The sequence below is a fragment of the Petaurus breviceps genome, unplaced genomic scaffold (genome assembly GCF_028583685.1).
Source record: "Petaurus breviceps papuanus isolate PSGF00001 unplaced genomic scaffold, PetGlider_PUasm1.0 90692, whole genome shotgun sequence".
NCBI classification, from domain to species: Eukaryota; Metazoa; Chordata; class Mammalia; order Diprotodontia; family Petauridae; genus Petaurus; species Petaurus breviceps.
Genome location: NW_027187313.1, coordinates 8,099,412 through 8,105,411, shown reverse-complemented (window position 1 = coordinate 8,105,411; position 6,000 = coordinate 8,099,412). Strand labels below are relative to the sequence as shown.

At 40.8% G+C, this 6,000-nt stretch overlaps 1 protein-coding gene across 3 annotated transcripts in view; it reads right to left on the bottom strand.

Annotated features, from left to right (window-relative positions):
• The window catches only part of TNFSF4 (TNF superfamily member 4), a 190,943-nt gene that overhangs the window by 162,556 nt on the left and 22,387 nt on the right, over nucleotides 1–6,000 (bottom strand). Inside the window, exon 1 of one of the 3 annotated variants that reach the window (XM_069065564.1) lies at nucleotides 3,549–3,666. The exons of the other annotated variants lie outside the window; for them this stretch is intronic. The gene's annotated coding sequence lies outside the window, so the exon portion shown is untranslated. Of the gene's footprint in view, nucleotides 1–3,548; nucleotides 3,667–6,000 lie in introns of those variants that run through there. 3 annotated transcript variants of the gene reach the window in all.

Sequence of the window (6,000 nt, the reverse complement as noted above, 5' to 3'; positions counted from 1 at the left end):
AGAGAGAGAGAGAGAGAGAGAGAGAGAGAGAGAGAGAAAGAGAGAGACAGAGACAGAGACAGAGAGAGACAGAGACAGAGAGACAGAGACAGAGAGACAGAGACAGACAGAGAGACAATTAAGCTTTAACTATGTGCCAGGAACTGTGATAAATTCTGGGGATACAAAAGCAAGAAAATAAGACAATCCTTCCCAAGGAGCTTAAATTAAAAGGAAGCTAAGAAACAGAAGAGAAGAGAAATGCTTTCTACCAATCCAGGTTGGCACCTTCTCTGCCACTTACACACTCAGGGCATTGCCTCAGAGCCCTGAGAGAATTGTCCAGAGCTAATAGATTATCAACCTGCCAGTTCTTGTCAGGTTCATATCTATTTCTTCATGTTGCATAATGCTAACAGTAAGTCCTAATAAAGCACTCTCATTTGATCTTCACAATTCTGTGAGTTAGTAAATGAAACATTATCTCCATTGTACAGTAAAGGAAACTGAAGCTCGTAAAAGTTGCGTGATTCACTCAGGGTCACATACCTTTAAGTGTCAAAGCTAGTACCCCAATACAGGTCTGCCAACTACAAATATGATTTTTAAAAATATATGGGTTCAGCACTATTTCAACATGGCTCACTAGGTTTTCTTTAAGACAAAAGTTTTTGTTTGGGCTCTGATTTTAGGAGAAAATTTGATAAAATAATATTTGAACCAATGAGCAGTTCTTTCCCAAAGCAGTTCCATCATTTGCTAGCTGTAGGTCTTTGAGCAAGGCACAACCTGTCCAGGAGTTAAAATAGATGATCTGTGTCATCTCTTAATATTTCTGGTTCACTTTGGTCCTTCGTAAGATAAAGTTTATAACAGAATAGCACGAGATTTTAGTGCCCTGGGCTCTTGGCTCCTGTTCCCTCTCAGGCTTCCAGCCAAGAAAGAGGACAAACATTACCTAATTCTGCCCTCAGTCCTCATTATGTAACTGCCCTTAGGGGAAAATGGAGGGGTAACTAACTCTGTAAATGAAAAGGAGCTAGTTCTGTGTTCTCAGGATATGCAGGGTGGCAAGTCATGAAGAGCAATGAAGACTAGTATCACAAGATTTTTGAACTGGCCAACCTTCTCATTATAACACCTGTGGAAAATGAGTCTCAGAAGCCTTACAAGTTCACATAGCTAGTTAGTAGCAGAGGTTAGGACTATAACCCAGGTTTCCCGAAGCATAGGCTAGGGTTCTTTCAACTACACATATGGGGGGGAGGGGAGCAGAGAAAGGGGAAGGACAGAGATCTTGCTAAAATGGGGAGAAATCAAACTATAGAGCTTTTGGAAAGGGCATGCAATGTTCATTTATGGACTATTCTGGGAGAAGGAAGGAAGAAAGGAAGAGCAGCTATGGGGTACGATACACTGAGCTCTAGACTTCTAATCACAAAACTTGGGTTCAAGCACTATTTTGAACACTTTTTCCCTGTCCATGAGCAAGTTATTTAATCTTTTTAAAAATATTTTTATTGATTGCATTAAACATTTCTTAATGTAAATAATTTTAACTTTTTTTTAAATTTTGAGTTCCAAATTCTCTCCCTCCCTCTTGCCTCTTCTTCCTCCTTGAGAAGGCAAGCAATTTGATATCGATTATACATCTGAAGTCAGGCAAAAAACATTCATTCAATTAGTCATGTTGAGTTGTTTAATCTCTTTTAGATCCCTACTTCATCAATCAGTAAAATAAGGATAATAGCATTGGTAATTTCCATCTCACAAGGTGACAATCTGACAACAATAACTGTTTTACACAGTTGGATTTTTTTTTAATAAGATGTTTTTGGTCCTTCATTTTCAAAGAGGACCAGTAATATCATAGGTTATGTCTTGACTTGTGCATGAATTGGATTTACATGAGGTAAAATTGCACAAAGTCATCAGCCCCATTCTCTCTTCCAGAGTCATCAAAGTCCAGTGGCAGGACAAAAGTCAGGATGATGGGTGATGGCCCAGAATGCAGTGGGTGACTGTAATGCGAATGTAAATTTTAAAGATCTTCCCTGCCCCTAGGCTAAAGTGCACCTGAAGCCTGGGGTGGGAGGCTTGTTTTTCAGTAGATACTTTTTGATTGGCCAGTGGGTCCAAAAGGTTGTTACATTCTCTGAGCCAGGAGAAGGCTATATAAGCCCTGATGTGTAGCTTTGTTTTGGGACTCACTTTGAGAAGTGTTCTGTGATTTCATCTGAATTCTGGGAAGCCGGCTTTGAAAAAACCCAGATGTGGAAACCCAGATGTTGACTGGGTATGGATGTAATGGTTGGACAGTTTGGAAATCTGTCTACTTGATCTGTTAATGTCTTGATAATTCTATCTGCATATTTTGAAGTTCGGGGTGCTGACCTTTTTCCCCTGAACAAGGTAAACGATATATGTCTGACTGATTAAAGTAAGCTCGTTAACCCATTTTGAGTTGCTTTCCTTTAACAAAGCAGATCCAAGAACCTGTATGGGCAGCAAACCCTGAGGACGCTTGGGGTGGTTGCTGCTACAGTGACCTTTGCATCTTCCATGTCTAACTAAGCCTGAAGTAAGCCATTGATGTCTACTTTTTGCTTATGTCCTTTGGAATAAATTTTTCTAATCTGCCCATTCTGCCAGAGAAGTCTTCACATGCTCGAGGTAGACATCCCCCAACTCATCAACAGGTTTTGAGGTCTGTTGGTTACCCTCAACCTGGTTTAGCCCATCTTCCCAGACAGGTGCCAGGATGTGGCTGCTGTACATACTACAGCTTCTTGGCATCAGGGGTGACAGGTGAAGGACTAAAGGTGGACACCAGAGAGCAAAGGGGCTTGGTAAGCCCTCACACCAAAGGTGCTAGTGCTCCTGGAACACCCCATATACTCCATATAAAATATACCTCTATATAAAAGATTCAATTAGTTTATCTTTCTGTCCCATCCTTACCTAGCCATGCCTCTTTTTCCTTTTTGGCCAGACCTATGATTTTATTAGTTTTTGAAAACAGAAACTCCTACCAGGACAGACGACCATTTATTTGCTCACCAAATAGAGCACCTAGTCATCTAACAATTTGCCTGGGGTGATACAGTCAATACATGTTAGAGGCAGAAATTGAACCCAGATCATCCTGATTCTGAGGCAGGCTCTCTCCTATGACACAGTTTGCTAGCTCTAACTTTGTGCTTTGATTATTTTTCTGGTAGTGCGATGAATTTGTGCTGAACTCTCTTAGTCGGTGACCAATGGCAAGAACCTCAGAGACTTTTGGTTAGTATTAGGAGCACGATCTGAGCTACTGGAACAGAGTATGGTTGGGGAATTCCTGCAGAAAAGCTACCAGGGACTGTTTTGCTATAACAGCCCAGGGAAAGTGGACTGGGATAAGCCAAAAGGCTTAGTCATTGCCAACACCTCCCCACAAAACATGCAAAAAGAGGCACATGGTCACTATAAGGCCACCACGAGGAAGATTGGTAAAATCATGAAAAGGAATAAGCTATTATCCACCCCTACCTCCCCCCACAACACACACACCAAAAAAAGCTACATACCCCACATATACACCTCCTACTTGCAAAACACCCAGAAGAAGCAAGAGCCTCTTTATTTGCTTCAGAAGAATGTAGTCAGAGCAGGGGGTGTTGCAACTCTGGAAAACTGAAAACTGTCACTTGCCAGGTTTCTGGGGAATGTAATATCTACCAGATAGGCATAGAGGAGGAGTTATGAAACCAATATATTCTTTGTAATATATTGCTCTGCCCATGTAGAAAACAACAATATTCTCTGGGTTTATTTGGTGTAAATAATTTCCTTTACTTTGTACACCAAGAGAAGCCTCACTTTACAGAAGGGGTATCTTCCAAAGTTCACTTACAGATCATATGAAACTGGGAATGCTTCCCCATAGGAATAATCCTCTGAGTGCTAGTTAGGTCCTAAGTTCAGCCAACAAAATTCTATTTAACCCTCTAGTGAATTTCCAGCATTGTCCAGCTCCACATGCCAAACTTGCTAAGAGTTCGCTGTTGAATGAATAAATGAATGAATGAATAATGTTGAACCACCATATTTAGCAGATTTTCCATGAGGAAATGCATTAACCCATCTCCTGCCCACCTCTGTCTCCCCTATCTTCCTCCCCATTCTAATTCAAGGATACAGTATAGTACAACAAAAACACACTGGCTCTGGAGTCAAAGAAAATTTGGTCCTCATACTTTACTGCCTCTGTGACCTAGGGCAATTCATTTAACTTTCCTGGGTCTAATTTCCTAATTTGTAGAATGATGGGCTTTGACTAGTCTCTGAGGTTCCTTCTAGGGCTAGGATCCTTACTTTTGCTTTCTTTTCCTACTGCTTGCAACTGTGACTCCCACCTGAAATTACCCTCCTTCCCTAGTATAAGAAACACAAAAATAGAATTCATCCCTACAATTTTTCCTCTACTTTCCATCTTACCCAGGATGCAGCTGGGTGGCACAGAGTATAGAGTGCTAGGCCTGGAGTGGGGAAGACCTGAGTTCAAATTTGACCTCAGATAAGCTATGTGACCATGGGCCAGTCATTTGCCTCAGTTTCCCTCATCTGTAAAATGGGGATAATAATAAATCCTACTTCACAGGACTATTGTGAGGATTAAATAAGATAATAATTATAAAGTGCTTATACCACAGTGTCTGGCACACAGTAAGCACTATATAAATGTCAGGTATTATTGTTATTAGTTTTGTGACCTTGGGAAAGTAATTTAACCTCTGCCTGCCCCAGTTTCCTTAGATGTGAAATGACAATAATAATAGCACTTACCTTCCATGACGGTCATGAGGAGCAAATGAGATAATTCTAAAGTGTCTACCAGTGCCTGGCACAAAGTAGGCATTATATAGAAGCTCATTCCCTTCTTCTGCCCCACTACCCATGAAACAACTATTCAACCCTTATTAAGTTTTCAAAAGGTTTTTAACGGGAGAGTGAATTCCTTCAATCTCTCCCCATTTCAGCCAGTCAGGAGACACAAGCACTGCTTTGATTTCAGAGAAAACGAAAAAATGCTTCTTGGATTCCTGACTACAGGATCCAAGGAAAGTCCCCAGGCCAGTCATGTGGACTCTTTCTTCTCTGGCCTTTGCTCTGATTCTCTGGACTTCTTTCTCCAGCATGACCCCTTCAGGCACCTCCTTCTCCCCCCATCCAGCATTTCTATGTGCTGTCTTCTTCCATTAAAATGTGAGCTCCTTGGGACCGGGCACTGTCGTTCTTGCTGCTTGTATCTTTACTCCCATCCCTGAGGACAGTGCCTGTTACATTGTAGGCACTAAATGCTTCTTGTTGCTGACTTTGGAATACAAAAAAGCACCCAAGAGCATTTAAAGACAGAGTCAGCACCTCCTAATGAGTCTTTCTGAGACTGGGTTGTAATATCAATCCACCCCTTTCTATTTATCCTTTCAACTCTTGTCATGCTAACTAGGGTCCAATCATACAAATGGCCTGGAATCTGCAGTAAGCAGATTCAGAAACACCAAAGACCAACCTGGAAACATCTGCTAGCATTGCCACTGCCACAAAGATGGAGCTTTCCTTACACTCTTCACACATCTCTTTGCCTAATTAAAAATCTGAAGGTGTTGTAAGGCATACTGGAAGAGTAAGGATATTTTGCAGATGCATGTTTTTGTTTATTTATTTATTTTTTGTTTTCAAAATTCACTTTTATAAGATTTGAGTCTTAAACTTTTCCTTTCCCTCTCCTCCCCCTTCCCCAAGATGGTATGCAATTTGATAAAGGCTATACCATGTACAATCATATTAAACATTTCCACCTTAGTCGTGTTGTAAAAGAAGAATCAGAACAGAAGGGAAAGAAAAAAGCAAAAGGAGATAAAATAGCTTCATTCTGCATTCAGACTCCCTTAGCTATTTCTCTGGATGTGGATAGCATGAGTCTTTTGAAATTGTGTTAGACTTAAATCTTCTTAGCAATGCAATGATCTGTCAAAG